The sequence below is a fragment of the Octopus sinensis genome, linkage group LG7, assembly GCF_006345805.1.
Source record: "Octopus sinensis linkage group LG7, ASM634580v1, whole genome shotgun sequence".
Taxonomy (NCBI): domain Eukaryota; kingdom Metazoa; phylum Mollusca; class Cephalopoda; order Octopoda; family Octopodidae; genus Octopus; species Octopus sinensis.
In genome coordinates, this window is record NC_043003.1 from 36886670 (window position 1) to 36905197 (window position 18528).

Genomic DNA, 18528 nt, shown 5'->3' on the forward strand with positions numbered 1-18528 from the left:
TTTGGTGCATTTCAACCAGAAAAATGTTCACTTAAAGAGAATAACAAGCTACATAATGCAATTTTTTTTACTTTTCAAAAATTCCAATTCTAATGGGTCGAAACAAACCCGAGCAACGCCGGACGATACTGCTAGTCTTTTAATATATTTTGCTTATACAACTGATCTGAATATCATCAATACCACAGACAAACACCGATAAACAAAGATATCATATTCTTACAAAAATGCACACCAAAACTGAATAAACTTTAACAAACTACATTTACCAACACCTATTCACACACAAAGTCATTCTGCTGCTTGTCAGGTTGAATTTATACAATTAACAACTTAAACATCGGATACAATCATGACTTTATACCGTCTGCCACTAACACAAATTTCGTGGAGAATAAAATTCGATGGCTTTGAACGTAGATACAAACTATAACTATCCAACAACTGGGTTGCTTAGAACCATTCTGCCACGTTACGGATTAAATTTAGAGGACTTTGTTTTAGGACTGTCACTAGACATGTTTACTCAACCATGTCAGCCTTAATTTTCGGCGCAAGAAGTATAGTCTCATGATATTAATCTGAGAACCTGGTAAAATATCTAAGGCTAATCACGTGATCATCCTCTACTACACTTGAAATATGAAATTCAGACAGCCTTGGTCGTTTGGGATTGTCACTAGACACGTTCACTTAACAGTGACAGCATTAAGTTACGGTGCCAAACGTATAATGACATAACATTAAAGAACGGACGTTGTGGAGAACTTTCTAAACTTGACCATACGATCATCTTCACACAGTGAAATCGTATCCAAAACATACTAATTTCAGCCATATTGTCTCTATAAAAACAATACGAGAGTATTGCCTTTCCAGTAAAGAATAGCCCGTGAGGGAAAATTATACAAAGAAGTAAATATATGGCACAACGACGTACCGATATTTACTGGAAATAGCGAACGTAATAATACGACGCTAATGTATAGCTTCACCGCGTATGTACTAGCAAAAATGCGAGAGTGCAACAAACTTGAAAAATTGTCTTACCGGCTCCGGTCCCACATTATCCTTTTCTAGGTATTTCATCTTTCAGATGTTCTCCCTGGAGGTAAGACAATTTTTTTCAAGTTTGTTGTACTCACGATTTTTTGCTAGTACATACGCGGTGAAGCTATACATTAGCGTCGTATTATTACGTTCGCTATTTCCAGTAAATATCGGTGCTTCGTTGTGCCATATATTTACTTCTTTGTATATATATACATATATATATCCCACACTGCGATACTTTTACATTTCTTTGATAGTATACAAATTGTTCTTCAGTTGGTCCTTATCTTTTCCCCTTTCAAATATAAGCAGAAACATAGACGGGTATCGCTACAAATTCTCACATTTTCAGATTTTATCTCAGTGTGCGGTATTTTAGTCTGCCGGCGTCTCCTACTCTAACCCTGCATTGAGCGATGCTTTATGAATGTGATTCAATAATCGAAGAGTCCTATGTACAGAATCCCATTCTGCACAAGCATATGCACACAAGCACACAAACACACAAGCACACGTATATATTGTTTGTGAGTGAGCCACGTGCTTACGTGTGTTGGCGTTTTCATGTTTCAAGCTGTGAATCAATGCCTGTCTATGTGTATCAATGAGTATTTTAGCTTCTTGGTAAAATAAAGGTTGATAAAATAAGAGATTGGATTGACAAATGGACGTGATAGGATCAACAACTGAAGGACAAGCCTCAACTTGACTTCAAGGTAAGGACGGGAACTACGAAAAGAACCAATATCGATGCGTATTCTCGTTTAAGTCACACACACACAACACATGCGCATACACGCACAAATGCACATATAAATGTATGTGTATATATATATATTTGTGTGTGTGTGTGCATGTGTGTGTGTGGTGTGTGTGTGTGTGTGCGTGTGTGTGTGTGTGTGCGTGTGTGAAACGTTAAAAAAAGAAAGTTATATATATTTCGTGTACGGTGTTGATTCAATGCTGTAGAATAGTAATTGAAATGAGTACGAACTGCTGCCTTAAGTGAGTCAAATAGGGTGACCATGAAGCAGTGAATGTATGACAAAAACAAAATGGAGAAAACAACGAATTAAGTCCTCTGTAGATGTGGACACTATACTCCAGAACATTCTGAATTCAATATGGGCAGCATGTGCAGCATCAGTAACACGCAAGCACAAAAAACCACCCAATAGAGCAATTTGGGAGACTGCAGCAGTCCGACTTGCCAGGAAAGAACGCCGTAATGCTGAACGGGAATACAAATTGCACAAATCAGAGAGCAACAGAAAAAAGCGCAATAGGTCAGCCAACCACCCCAAGCAGGTGACAAAAAAGGCAGTGCTTGAATTTGAACAACGCATTGCAGCTAACCCTGACAGCAAAGTGTTCTGTAAGTATGTGCACTCAAAGCAAGAGACCCCACTCTCCAGTTGGTCCCCTTCGCAATCCCCACACAGGACAGATTACTGGCAATCCCGAAGAATGTGCAGAAATCATTGCTGGATGCTATGCCGGCATCTTTACTGTCGAAGACCAAAATGTTCCATCTTCATCACCACTGACATCGGACTATATATCTACTATGCAATTTACACCAGCAATGCTGCAACGCCACCTTAAGAATAAACTCAATTATGCCTCTCCTGGTCTCGATGGTGTTACATACCTACTTCTCAGACGCGGTGGGTACTTTCTTCTAAGCCAACTTTCTCTATTCTTCCAATTCTGTCTTGACAATGGTGTTACTCCAGAACAGTGGAAAACTGCCAGTGTCATCCCTCTGTTCAAAAAAGGCGACCGCACATCGCCTGTCAACTATCGCCCCGTCAGTCTTACTAGCTGCATCGCCAAACATGGAATCCTGTATCAGAGAAACCCTCTGGCACTTCTGGAAATCTCACAGCCTCATCCAGCCGTCACAATTCGGATTTATTCCTAACTCCAGCTGCTGTAATCAACTCATCGAATTTCTTGAGGACGTTACCCAAATCACTGATCGCGGATCCTGGGTGGATGTTGTTTACCTGGACTTTGCTAAGGCTTTTAACTCTGTGCCACACAAAAGACTTATGGTGAAACTTTCTGCGTTGGGTGTAAGAGACGAACTCTATAAGTGGTTGAAGTCCTTTATTTTCAGCCGAAAAGAGATTGTCACAGTTCTAGGACAGCACTCTTCGCCCTATGAGATGACATCCGGTGTACCACAGGGATCTGTTCTTGGCCCCCTTTTATTTGTTGCATATGTTAATGACATAGATGCCAACTTAAAGAATGCCACAGTGCTGAAATATGCAGATGACATCAAGCTGTATCTCGAAATAAAGAGGTCAAATCCTCTACACTATAGATCTCTATTGCAAGCAGACCTGGACACAATGCAGCAGTGGATCATGGACTGGCAACTCAAACTGGCTGTGGACAAATGTACCACCATGCATTTTGGGAGGAGAAACCCAGCGTCCACCTACTCCCTCCACAACACTAGTCTCAAAAAGTCTTCATGTGAACGTGACCTGGGTGTTATTGTCGACAGTGATTTGCGTTGGATAAAACACATCGCTAAAATTGTCAAGAAGGCTGAGGGTGTATTAGCATCACTCACCAAATCCTTTGTGAGCCGCTCTCTGGCTATCTATCTGCGGCTTTATATAGCTATGGTAAGACCTCACCTGGAATTTGCATCACCGGTCTGGAACCCCTATCTTGCCCAGGATATCAATCGTCTGGAAGCTGTTCAGCGACGTGCAACCAAAAGAATACCCTCCATCAGGCATTTGCCATATCCTGAACGCCTTACTTCCCTGGGCATGGACACATTGAAACTCCGACGTCTGGCAGCTGACTTGGCAGACACCCATAAAATTATCAACCATCGTACAAACAATAACTCTGAGCACCTTTTCAAACTCCACCCATCTAACACCCGTGGACATATTTACAAAGTAAGAAAACAGCACAGCTCCCATGACTTCAGGAAACATTTTTTGACGCTGAGAGTTGCTGAAGCATGGAACAAACTGCCGGCATCAGTTGTTAGTTGTCGGAGCACTGCATCCTTCAAAACTTCCATGCTTCCTGAGATTCGCCAACACTACACTTGATTTTCTCCCCTCCATACACACACAAGCATGTATCTGACTCATACATTGTTCGCTTTCCAGACATTTCTACATTACTGCATGTACTTTATATGCACTTTCTGACAAGTTGTGGTGCACCTGAGCACTGTATACAATTAATTTCATTGTTATTATTATTATAAAATTAATAATATAATTTTTAAATGATTGGGAGACGGGCTTAGATTGAAAATGAAGAGCGAGTAGCCAAGAAGGATGCCGTTTTGTGGAGTAAGTCAAGATGGACGTTTAGAGTGGGTGCGCAGATGCCTGAATCAGAATATTTGAGCACCTTAATCAATTATATGGGGATAGTAGCATGTATTAGTGTGGTGTATGAATGTATAGAGATCTTTGTCTTTGATTCCTTTCAGTTAAGAATCACCATGGTATTGCATCTAGAAAGTTCCTCTCCGAGACACAAGTCCGGGAAGGTTGTTTATGGAGGAACAGCAGTTGCCCATGCATACCAGTATCCCCTCTCCACGCCACCAATGTTGTCCAAGGGAAAATGCCGATATAGCTTGGTACCAATCACGTCGCAACTCATTTCTACAGCTGAGTGAACTGGAGCAATGTGAAATAAGGGGTCTTGCTCAAGAACACGGCACACAGCCCTGTCCAGGAATCCAATCCGCTACCTTATGATTTTGAGCCCAACGGTCTAACCACTGAGTCATGCGCCTCACCTGTATATAGATATGAGGGGAAATTTTGTATTGTTGGTTTCGGGCGGTGGGGCGGTAATGTGATGTCGATGTCTCTGTATAGGTTTCATGGTTAGTGTGAAAGCCTAAGCTTCAAGCTGTTCGAGAGTACATGTGTGTGTGATAAAAAATGTCGAAGAAACCGTATTTGATTGTATGGAGAGGCGAAATCTGGTGTAATACGCATGTTACATATGTGAGTGCGTATGTGCAAAACAAAAAACATGTTCTGGGGAAAGACTTCTTGTTTTATTTTTGCTCGTGCAAAAGTGAAAGAGAGAATGAAAGCTTAAAAAGTAAATTAAGAGGTCAAAATACCCGGGATGGTAAATAGCAAAGATTATTCTAACAGTCCAAGACGTCCGTAGCGTACAAGAAGCTAATGAAATAGATGCACAATATAAATATATATATATATAATATATATATATATATATATATATATATATATATATATATATATAATATATATATATATATAAAACGAAAAGGTATGAGCTTCAATATATACGTGCACATTGAAACTATCGAAAATGGCCGATGGAAAAAGGAGTGAAGAACAAGTGTTCTTTTCTAAAGGAGGAGCTAAAACAAAAGTAAGGAAGCAGTGAAAAATGTAAGAATGTGTAGATGCGAAGGTGTAACGGAGTGAGCATTCGTCAATCAATCTGAGCGATAAATGGAAGGAGAGTCAAGATGTCTACATGTCTTTCCATATACGTATCAATGAGTGTATAGAAATAGCAGTGTGAATGTGTCAAACAGCAGTCTTCTTTGCGTGTAGGAAGGGGAGTAGTCGAAGAGAACAAATAGTGTAAGGGTGAATGCAGATAGTTTGAATTCTTGCATTCGAAGAATGTTAGTGTGATATGGTGGATAGGTCTGGTTTGGAAATGAGGCGAATTTGATGTTGTGTAGTACGATTGCAATTAAGACTATTATTCTATAAGGAAATGAGAAGGGCAAACAGCTACAGTTATGTAATTCTGGTTGGACAACGCGAGTCTGTGAGTGGAAGTAAGGTATATGTATGTGTGTGTGTCCTCCTGCCACCGCTTGACAACCGGTGTTGGTGCGTTTACATCCCCGTAACTTAACGGTTCAGCAAAAGCCACCGGTGGAATAAGTACCAGGCTTTAAAAATTATGTACTGCGTGCGATACAGCCGACTAAAAATTCTTCAAAGCAGTGACCCAGCATGGCTGCAGTCTAATGGCTGAAACAAGTGATAGATAAAAACGATAACATATATATATATATATATATATATATATATATATATATATATATATATATATAAAGTTACTCCAAACATGAAAACACCAAGAGAAAACGCAACAACGCGAGGACGTGGAACAAATGTAGTATTATTGGACGCTCAGGAAGGAAGGGAAGAAGGAGGGTTTTACGTTTCGAGTGGAGCTCTTCGTCAGAAACATAGGGAAAAAAAAGATCCAGAGAAGGGAAGACGGATATATATATATATATATGTGTGTGTGTCTGTGTGTGTATTGTGTATGTATGTATGTATATATATATATATATATATCTTTTACTTGTTTCAGTCATGTGACTGGACCATGCTGGTGCACCGCATTTAGTCGAGCGAATCGACCCCAGGACTTATTCTTTGTAAGCCTAGTACTTATGCTATCGGTCCCTTTTGCCGCACCGCTACGTTACGGGGACGTAAACTCACCAGCACCGGTTATCAAGCGATGTTGGGAGAGGACAAACACAGACACACAAACACATATACACACACATACATATATGTATTCATATATACGACGGGCTTCTTTCAGTTTCCGTCTACCAAATCTACTCACAAGGCTTTGGTCGGCCCGATGCTACAGTAGAATACACATGCCCAAGGTGCCACACAGTGGGACTGAACCTGGAACCATATGGTTCATATGCAAACTACTTACCACACAGCCACTCCTACGCCTATCTATCTATCTATCTATCTATCTATCTATCTATATATATATATATATATATAAATATATATATATATATATTGGTACACATGTTTCTATTTTTGTGGGAGCATGTATGCAAGTATTCCGTTATGAGTAGACTAAAAGTGAGAAATTTCGCACCGAAATACCTTTGTAAACGTCTCAGTCTAACAGAACATAAAAGTCATAGAAGAGAAAACATTACGTGTAATTTAATAACCAAAACCTAAACTCAATAAACAACTATCTTGCACTGATAGATCTCCCCCAAAAGACAACCGTACACACTTGTGTATACCCACGACGTGCGTCCACCATATATATGTGTATATACATGTGTGTGTGTGTGAGAAAGAGAGAGAGTGTGTGTGTGTGTGTGTGTGTGTATGTGTGTGTGTGTAAGTGTGTGTAGACATATACATGTACATACAGTTGTGATAAATACCATAATATATACGTATATATATATTATGTATATATATAAGTGAGTGTGTGTGTACATACAATATATATGTACGCGTGTATGTATATGTACGTATTTATGTTTACTGATGTCTGCGTTTGTGTGAATGTATTTGTACGTGTTTGTGTCTGTCTGTGTATATCTATGCATCTATATAGGTTAACGCAACTAGACGGGCATGAACAAACACTTCAAGATAAAAAAAGAAATTGTTTCTCTTGCTAAACCTATGAAATATTGACTTCACATCTACTAATCAAATCTAGTACAAGTAAACGTCAAATCTAAATGTGGACTTTTATTTGGAACTTATATATGCAAATAGAGACACTTGATCTGGCTCCGATAGTTCCTAATTTTTTGATTTTTCTTCAAAACAATCAACAACAACAACGAAGACAACAACAGCAACAATATTAATAATCATTTCAATAATAGGCACAAGACCTAGAGTTTTGAGGTGGGAGCTAGTAGATTTTATCAATACCAGTGGTTGACCGATACTCATCCCGTCGACCCCGAAAGGGCGGAAAGCAATGTCAACCTTGCGGAATTTGAACTCAGAACATAAAAACAGACGAAATACCTATTTCCTTACTACCCACAAGGGGCTAAGCACAGAGGGTACAAACAAGGACAGACAAACGGATTAAGTCGATTACATCGACCCCAGTGTGTAACTGGTACTTAATTTATCGATCTCAAAAGGATCAAAAGCAAAGTCGACCTCGACGGAATTTGAACTCAGAAAGTAACGGCAGGCGAAATACCGCTAAGCATTTTGCGCGGCGTGCTAACGATTCTGCTAGCTCGCCGCCTTCGCTAATAATAATAATAATAATAATAATAATAATAATAATAATAATAATAATATAATAATAATAATAATAATAATAATAATAAAAACTAGCAAATATACGGAGATATATAAACTAGCAAATATACGGAGATATATTCTCAACGCAAAAAAAATATCAGAAATAGAAATAGAACATTTAAAAGAAAAAAATGCATCAGGAAAATGTAGATAGAAGCCACACAACAATGCCAAATAATATAAACACTGAAACAGTAAAACACAAAGACAAACGTAACATTTCCAACAAAAACGATGTAAACAAAAAACAACAAACCCAGACCGTAAGTACACATAATAATACACAACAAACAGCAAGCCAAAACATGACAAACAAACATACGGATGAGATAGAAAGCGACACAAATCTAAAACCTGGAAACAATGAAGGGGAGCCTAATGATTATGAAACTATAAAAAGTAGAATAATCAAAGAACTGAAAACCACAGAGATCAAAATGGACCAACGACCATACCTCCCAAAAATCAAAATAGACAAAACAACAACATCAATTATAAACAACATAAACCTAGCCGTCACGGAACTAAAAGCCACTGAAACAAAAAGCGACATCACTGAGCTAAATGACTTAGTATACGCAGCAGCCACTGCAGCCACAAAAGAAGCTGGATACTCACTCAAACCCATCCGAACAGGAGTACCACCACCCAAACAAACCATGTGGATAAATAACATCCAAAACAAAATTAAAAAATGAGAAAAGATCTGTCGATACTTAATGAAATCAGTAGACAATCAACGCTACTGAGCAACAAAAAGAAAGCAAAAATACTCCGCAAATACAACACCACAGAAAAAGATTTACCTGAGTTAAAAGAAAAGCTATAACAAGATACCCTTGCCAAAGCACAAACGATCCGCCGGTACGAGAAACGCCAACGTTTCTTTGAACAAAACAAAAAGTTCAACTCCAGCCCCAAAAAGTTCTACCAAGAACTTGGAAAAATAAAATAGAAATCACTGCAGCACCAACGGCAGAAGAAGTGGAAGAATTCTGGAGAGAAATATGGTCGGCGAACGAACAACCAAAAAAAAAAGAGTATTAAAACAACAAACTCAGCATCTGAGCAACTTTGGACCCCCATAACAACTGAAGAGGTCACCCAGGCACTGCAATGACTAAGCAACTGAAAGGCACCTGGGCATGACAAGATCCCTAACTTCTGGTTGAAATATCTAACAGGAATGCACAAAACGCTGGCTGAAAATTTTAACAACATACTGGCAGAGCCAGAGACAATGCCTGAATGGCTCACGAAGGGGAAAACCATCTTAACTCCCAAATCAAATGAGACAGCAAAACCAGAAAACTACAGACCTATAACCTGTCTCCCTACAATGTACAAAGCATTTACTGCAGTAATATCGCAAAGATTGAACAAGCACCTGGACGAAAACAACCTGTTTTCAGAAGAGTAGAAAGGATGCCGCAAAGGCTCATATGGCTGTAAAGATCAACTAATGATTAATAAAGCCATAACTGAAGACAGCCACAGAAAGAAGAAAGGCCTTAGTATGGCCTGGATCGACTACAAAAAGGCGTTTGATAGTATCCCCCACACATGGATCCTCGAAACACTAGCCATGATCAAAGTTGCACCAACAATTATAAAATACATAGGACGCTCTATGAATAAATGGCAAACAGTGCTACAGCTCCAAACAAAAGAGAGACTTGTGAAAACCAAAGCCATCCCCATTAGAAGAGGAATATTCCAGGGAGATACGCTCTCTCCACTTCTTTTCTGCTTGGCACTGTCACCTCTATCGGATATGCTAAACAGAACTGGATGCGGATATAAATGTTACGGCAAAACGATCAGCCACCTTTTATATATGGATGACTTAAAACTATACGCTACCAATGACAAACAGCTGGAAACACTACTAAAGACAGTTCATGAATTTACCAAAGAAATAGATATGAAATTTGGATTAGCGAAATGCGCCAAAGTAACCCTGAAAAGAGGGAAAATAGTTAAGAGTAGCAACATCACACTAGATAAAACCAATGAAATAAAAGAATTAGACCAAAGCCAAACTTACAAATACTTAGGAATCCATGAACTAGATAAGACACAACACACACAAATGAAAGAGAAAATTTTTTAAAATATTATAGACGAGTTAGATCAATACTGAAAACAGAGCTCAGTGCTAAAAACAAGATAATAGGTATCAACACTTTTGCCGTCCCAGTTATAAGTTACAGCTACAATATCCTTAACTGGACACTAAATGAACTGACCAAAATAAATAGGAAAACAAGAAAAATAATGACAGGATCTAGGATGCATCACCCAAAATCTGACATAGAAATGCTATATGTACAACGTATAGATGGTGGTAGAGGCCTTATACAGCTGGAAAACTACTATAAAATAACCACCATAGAACTGAAAAAATATCTACTTCAGAAGAAAGGAAAACTGATACAAATAGCGGCAAAACACGAGCAAAGCAAAACATTGTTCTCAGTATTTAAGGAAGCTGACAAATACAAACAAGAAATCATACCACCTAACAAATATGAAGAAGAAGAAGAAGAGAAGAAGAAGAAGAAGAAGAAGAAGAAGAAGAAGAAGAAGAAGAAGAAGAAGAAGAAGAACAACAACAACAACAACAACAACAAAAAGAAACAACAAAAGCTATAAAACAAATGAAATCCAAACTAAAAATAGAACAGCAACGAACCATGATAAACGATGGCAAGAAAAGCCTCTTCATGGCAAATACTGGACTAAACTAAATGCAAAAGAAATAGACAAAGAAAAATCCCAACAATGGTTGAGAAGCTCAGGACTCAAAGCAGAGACAGAAGGATTTTTAATTGCAGCACAAGACCAAAGCCTCCCCACCAGAAATTACCAAAAACATGTAATGAAAAGAAATATAACAAGTAACTGCAGAATATGTGGAGATGGACAAGAAACAATAAATCATATTATCTCTGGCTGCCCAGTCCTGGCTAAGAAGGAATATATTCACAGACACGACAGAGTTGGGACTATACACTGGAAACTATGCCAACATTATAGAATAACAACAGAAAAAAGATGGTATAGGCACACACCAGAAAAGGTCACAGAAAATGAGAAAGCAACCATGCTCTGGGATATGCCAATACACACAGATAGAGAAATTAAGGCCAACAGACCAAATATAGCTGTCAGAGATCATGAAGAAAAAAAATGTTTTCTAATTGATGTATCAATACCAGCGGATGACAACGTGTCTCTAAAAGAAATGGAGAAACTTTCAAAATACAAAGACCTGGAAATAGAGGTAACCAGAATGTGGAATCTAAAAGCAGAAACAATTCCTATCATAATAGGTGCATTAGGCATGATAAAAAATATTCAGACAAATACATAACAAAAACACCAGGACTTACAAACACATATAACATACAGAAAATTGCACTACTAGGCACTGCACACATCCTACGCAGAACACTTTCCATACAATAACCATCAGAGCATCACAAGAAATCACAACACATACCCAAGGCACACAGAGCTGTGCTCCGTAGTGAAGTGAAAGCACGATATAAAAAATATACTACTGAATAATAATAATAATAATAATAATAATAATAATAAAATAATAATAATAATAATAATAATAATAATAAATTTGCTATTGATCTCGTGCAGGATACCCAAACTGAACAACCCGAGGGAAGTACGGCAACTATTGTTGCAAAGAAGGTGAAAATGATGGCAATGAAAAAAAGCGCACGAGCAATTGGCTGATAGGTGGGAGGAGAAACCTCTGCACGGCAAATATGTGACCCGCAGCAAACATGCTGATGTTGACCAGAAGCAAACCCATCAGTGGCTACGGAGCTCAGGGCTAAAAGCAGAGAGCGAAGGTTTCATCCTGGCTGCTCAAGATCAAAGCCTATTCACCCGGAACTACCAGGCCAATGTGATGAAAAATGGGGTAGACCCAAAATGCCGATTCTGCAACGACATGATTGAAACAGTGGACCACCTAATCTCTGGATGTAAAGTCTTAGCACCAGTGGAGTATAAATTAAGACATGACAGAGTTGGCCAATATCTACACTGGCTAATAAGTCGGCATTACAATATCAAAACTGCCGACAAGTGGTATAATCACCACCCTGAGGCTGTAACTGAAGGAGAAAATGTAACCATTCTGTGGGACTTTCCAGTACATACAGACCGAACCATCAAGGCCAATAAACCAGATATTGTTGTGAAAGACCAAAACAATAAAGCTTGCTTATTGATCGACGTGAGCATCCCCTGTGATCATAATATCTCAGCGAAAAAGTTTGACAAGCTCAGAAAATATAAAGACCTACTCATTGAAATTGAGAAAATGTGGCATCTCAAGGCGGTTACAATACCAGTGATCGTAGGAGCACTAGGAATGATCAAGAAGGGAACCGAAAATTATATGAGAATGATCCCTGGCTTACCATCCATGCAAGAAGTGCAAAAGATTGTCTTAACTGGTACATCACACGTATTGAGAAGAGCATTGTCGATGTGAGAACTGTTGCTGCTCATGTATTTTAATTTTAAAAAAAAAATGAACGAACTATTGAGTTTGGTTTAATGGCCTACCAATGTATACTATGAGTTTCTTTGCCCTAGGAGTCGGGAAGACACCCGGCAAGAAATGGAAGCAAATTTGAAAGAAAAAAAAAAAAAATAATAATAATAATAAAATAATAATAATAATAATAATAATAATAATAATAATAATAAATTTGCTATTGATCTCGTGCAGGATACCCAAACTGAACAACCCGAGGGAGGTACGGCAACTATTGTTGCAAAGAAGGTGAAAATGATGGCAATGAAAAAAAGCGCACGAGCAATTGGCTGATAGGTGGGAGGAGAAACCTCTGCACGGCAAATATGTGACCCGCAGCAAACATGCTGATGTTGACCAGAAGCAAACCCATCAGTGGCTACGGAGCTCAGGGCTAAAAGCAGAGAGCGAAGGTTTCATCCTGGCTGCTCAAGATCAAAGCCTATTCACCCGGAACTACCAGGCCAATGTGATGAAAAATGGAGTAGACCCAAAATGCCGATTCTGCAACGACATGATTGAAACAGTGGACCACCTAATCTCTGGATGTAAAGTCTTAGCACCAGTGGAGTATAAATTAAGACATGACAGAGTTGGCCAATATCTACACTGGCTAATAAGTCGGCATTACAATATCAAAACTGCCGACAAGTGGTATAATCACCACCCTGAGGCTGTAACTGAAGGAGAAAATGTAACCATTCTGTGGGACTTTCCAGTACATACAGACCGAACCATCAAGGCCAATAAACCAGATATTGTTGTGAAAGACCAAAACAATAAAGCTTGCTTATTGATCGACATAAGCATCCCCTGTGATCATAATATCTCAGCGAAAAAGTTTGACAAGCTCAGAAAATATAAAGACCTACTCATTGAAATTGAGAAAATGTGGCATCTCAAGGCGGTTACAATACCAGTGATCGTAGGAGCACTAGGAATGATCAAGAAGGGAACCAAAAATTATATGAGAATGATCCCTGGCTTACCATCCATGCAAGGAGTGCAAAAGATTGTCTTAACTGGTACATCACACGTATTGAGAAGAGCATTGTCGATGTGAGAACTGTTGCTGCTCATGTATTTTAATTTTTTTAAAAAAATGAACGAACTATTGAGTTTGGTTTAATGGCCTACCAATGTATACTATGAGTTTCTTTGCCCTAGGAGTCGGGAAGACACCCGGCAAGAAATGGAAGCAAATTTGAAAGAAAAAAAAAAAAAATAATAATAATATAATAATAATAATAATAATATTATTATTATTTGTGGCTGACGATATGTGCATCGCTGATCACGAGCAGAAGTAGTGGAGGAGCATCATAGTCATATGTTGAGAGGAATTCTTTGTGGTTAGGATAATTCCCCTTTGGAAGCATGTTTTGTTCAACATCCTTAAACAACTTTTATTGGGGGACCTTTTGAGCGGGATGGGCTACTCGACCTGAAAGAAATTCTAACTGGGCCCCACCTGCAAGGTCATGCGCTGTTTATCTTGATACGAGATCTCCATGTTGCACACATATGGTTGTGATGCATGTACCTGGTGTACCCTTATCAGGCGGGTAGTCATGCTGGGTATACTGGACTTTGTATAGTTACCCCAGTGTCACTTTTATGGCATGCTCTGCCCTCTCACTCAATAATGATAATAATGGTTACATATTTTGGCACAAAACCAGCGATTTCAAGGGCGAGGTAAGCCGATTACACCGCTGACAATATTAACTACTGTTCTATACATACGTAGAGACTGTTTTCATTCATGAATGTAGTATAAAGTCAAAAATTGTCCGATAATCTACCTACGCTACACTTAACAGGTAACCTTACCTCTTTACAACTCTGTGTTACACTCCTGTCAATGGGTGGTTGTTTTTCTGCAAATTCTTCCTTCTTCTTAACCCCTCTTTCTCTTTATGTTATTTTTCTTTTTCGTTTCAAGATTTTTGTATATCACTTCCGCAATGATAATATTCTCTCTACATCAATTTGATGTAGAATGAATATACATCCCAAAGTGATGTAGAATGAATATACATCTCCAGATAAGCCTGCCATGCATAGCTGAAAGTATTGAGAAGGAGAAAGATAATTTAGTCAAGTATAGTAGAATATCCAATGAGAGACTGAGAAGATCAAACATGCAAGAAGGCCTACTGTGAAATGTTGAAGTCATAGAAAATATGAAGAATATTAAAAAGGAATTAACTGATTGAAAGTGTTACTGTACACACCCTTTGTCTTGGTGTAAAAGATGGGCTACAACAAATATTCCGATGAACACCATAGATTTGTTTGTATGATCTTAATCAGTTGAGCACGCCCTGTGGTGACTGACGATATGTGCATCTGTGATCACGAGCAGAGGATGTTAGTGAGCCATATGTTGAGAGGAGTTCTTTGAGCTTTGAATAATTCACATCTGGAAACAAGGATGTTTTATTCATTATCCTTCAACAACGACATTTTGGTCGGGATAGGCTACTCAACCTAAGGAAAATTCTAACTGCACTTCTACCTGAAAGGTCATGCACTTCTTATCTTGATATGAGATAATAATATCGTACACATTTGATTGTGGTGCATGGGTCTATTGTACCCTTCTCGGACGAGTAGTCATGATGGGTATTTTGGGCTTCATATATTTGTACCCCAGTATAACTTTGATGGTGTGAGCTGATGTCTCACTCAGTAACAATGATAATGATGATTATGATGATGATGATGATGATGATAATGATGACGACGACGACGACGACGACGACGATGATGATGATGAGGATGAAGATGATGATGACGACGATGACGACGACGACAACGACGACGACGATGAAGATGATGATGGCAATTACAGCGCATCTGAACACAAAAGCGGAAACATCTGTACGCCAATATGTTGTTTAATACATTTTGCAAGATAAATATTTTACTGTGAGAAACTTGTGATGCCGATTCCATTATCCCAATGCGAGACAAATAAAGCAAATGATTTATTGAATTCCGACATTATATTAAGTTGTATATATTTTGTCGACCTACATTGGATAGGCTAAAAAGCTAACTCAATGTTGCTATCGTTAAATACTTAGCTGAATTTTAGAGAAATAGATACACAAGTGCATCTAGCGTGACTATATACTGACTTGGTAATGTCTACAAGCCTTACAACAACTATAAAATCCTCATTACATCTGAACTGTATAAAAACTTTATTGTAAATGACAGCGCTAAATTAAAAAGAATCACATGGGACATAATTGACATATCTTGATTACTTTCCAATTAACTTTTCAAGACTGTCAATGTTGTACGTTGTTAGAATTTCAAACTGACCAAAAGCTAGCGTAGAGTTTTCTTACTGTCAGCAATTGTAGCTTTGTTGAAAGTAAAAAGCAACAAATGTTTCGAGACTTGTCAGACGCACGTTGACGAGTCTCGATCATGCAATACTTTCAACTGCCCACTAAATTCTGACTCTGTAGTAGAGAACGCATTTTTTTATAATTCTGTCCGTTCCTGAGATAGTGTAAATTTTTTCATGAGCCAGGAAGGTTAAAAATTATTGGCCAGTAATAACTGTGGAAGTGTTATAAATAATTCTAAAACTTGTTTCTTTTTTTTTTATTTTCATTTCGCTACGATGCAACATGCGGAGGCGCAATGGCCCAGTGGTTAGGGCAGCGAACTCGCGATCGGAAGATCGCGGTTTCGATTCCCAGACCGGGCGTTGTGTGTGTTTATTGAATGAAAACACCTAAAAGCTCCACGAGGCTCCGGGAGGGGTTGGTGTCGAAACCTGTTGTACTCTTTCGCCCCAACTTTCTCTCACTCTCCTGTTTCTTGAGTAACGCTGCGATGGACTGGCGTCCCGTCCAGCTGGGCGGAACACATACGACACAGAAACCGGGAAACCGGGCTCATGAGCCTGGCTAGGCTTGAAAAGGGCGAAAGAGAAAGAGACGAGGCAACATAGTGGTACTGCTCCAAATGATCTAGTGGATTGTATCCATCCACCTATTTACTTTAGTTTCGTAATTGTTTTAACGATCTATCTTTCGATTCGCTAAATTATGGCTGTGTAGCGGTGTAGAATGCAAACAATACCGGTTTTTAGGCCGTGACAACATAATTATACAGGCACTCACATACGTGTAGGGGGGGGGGTGATTATTTAAATGTATGTGCTGGTGCTTTGAAAATCATGAATAATGTGAAACAATAGTGCCTTCAATAGTTTCTTATTTATTGATGATTACCCTGTTCAAATGTATGGATTATTATTTGTAGTTCATGATCAGCTTTGTTACCGACAAAGACAGGAATTTTGATTCCTAATGACATATTTTCGGATTCACTCCACTGCATGGCAAGTGGGGTAAATGTCTTCTACTACAGTAACCCAGCTGACCAAAGCCTTATGAGTTGATTTGGTAGACGGAATCTGAACGAAAGCCATCTTGTATAGATAGATAGACAAATAGATTGATAGATAGATAGATAGATAGATAGATAGATAGATAGATAGATAGATAAATAGATAGGTATGTAGGTAGGTAGGTAGGTAGGTAGTGTTCTGACTGGTCATTTGAAGAAGCGCATGAATACAGCTATTGTTTAGTCATAGTAGTACAATATTGCGTATAATTTAGGTAACACTGATTATATATATATATGTGTGTGTGTTGTGTGTGTGTGTGTGTGTGTGTGTCTGCGTGTGTCTGTGTGTGTGTGTATAAACATATATGGAGGTGTATGTCTGTGTATACATATATATGTGCGCGCGCATGCCTCCCCCCACACACAAACCCCTTGGCAACCGGTGTTTGAGTTCCCGTAAATTAGTGGTTCAGCAAAAGAAAAACGATAGAAATTGTATCGAGCATGGAGAAAAATACGCATTGAGATCGATTCGTTCGGTCATAACACTTCAAGGCGGTGCTCATGCATAGCCGTAATCCTGTGTTTAAAGAAAAAGCAAAAGAAAAGATATCTGTATACATACCTAGAGAACTCAAGCATTTTCCCTGTAACGAATTTCACTCATTTGTATTAGTGAAACCAAGTCTACCACAAACGACTCTTAAAATTTTATTGGTATCGAAGCTAGCATTACGTAGATGTATATCGAACTTTTTAATCACTTACACTTTTACTTATTTCTATAGCATAATTTAAGATACTTTGCTGCAATTAGGGCGGAAATATTTTGCAGTCTGAACTTCAAATAAGCTGATTTCAAATATAACTGATATTGATACGGCCGTTATATTACCTTCGGTTTATTTTAAACTGGGCATACGTTTACTTTACTATAAAGACCGTAATATTAGAAACTGTGACGTTTACGCTCCTGTACCTATTGCTGATGGCTTTAAACATCATACAGTAATATAACTATTGAATAACTAATGTAAAGAATGATTGAGTCCGCTTGTACCTTTTATTGCTGCTACTTGGATGACTGTAAGAGATATACATATAGGCTATTTGAGTCATTAATTGACAGTTATGTAAAGTAAAATAGCTTTAACATCGAAACGTCTTATTTAACAGTTACTTGTCTAAAGTTCGTGTTGATACCAAAAATTTTCTCTCTTAACTTAAACACAAGGACATTTTTATTCCTGAAGACGTAGAAAATAAGCCAATTCTAAAATTTTATTAGTAGTCGTTCTCTTGCTCCGAAAGTGATCTCTTTTTTTTTATTTTCTTTCTTTGTATATCAGAGTCAATTTTTACTGCTACGTTCTCTTTATTTAGTATGCCAAACACATTGGCAACAAAGCA

The 18528-nt window shown here is 38.4% G+C and overlaps 1 long non-coding RNA gene across 1 annotated transcript; it reads left to right on the forward strand.

The window, feature by feature from the left end:
- The first annotated feature begins 653 nt into the window (after positions 1-653).
- Positions 654-14052, forward strand: LOC118764216. The gene is made up of 3 exons (XR_005000007.1): positions 654-727; positions 3184-3194; positions 14040-14052. It is a non-coding gene; the product is annotated as an uncharacterized LOC118764216 (long non-coding RNA).
- Positions 14053-18528: the final 4476 nt, after the last annotated feature.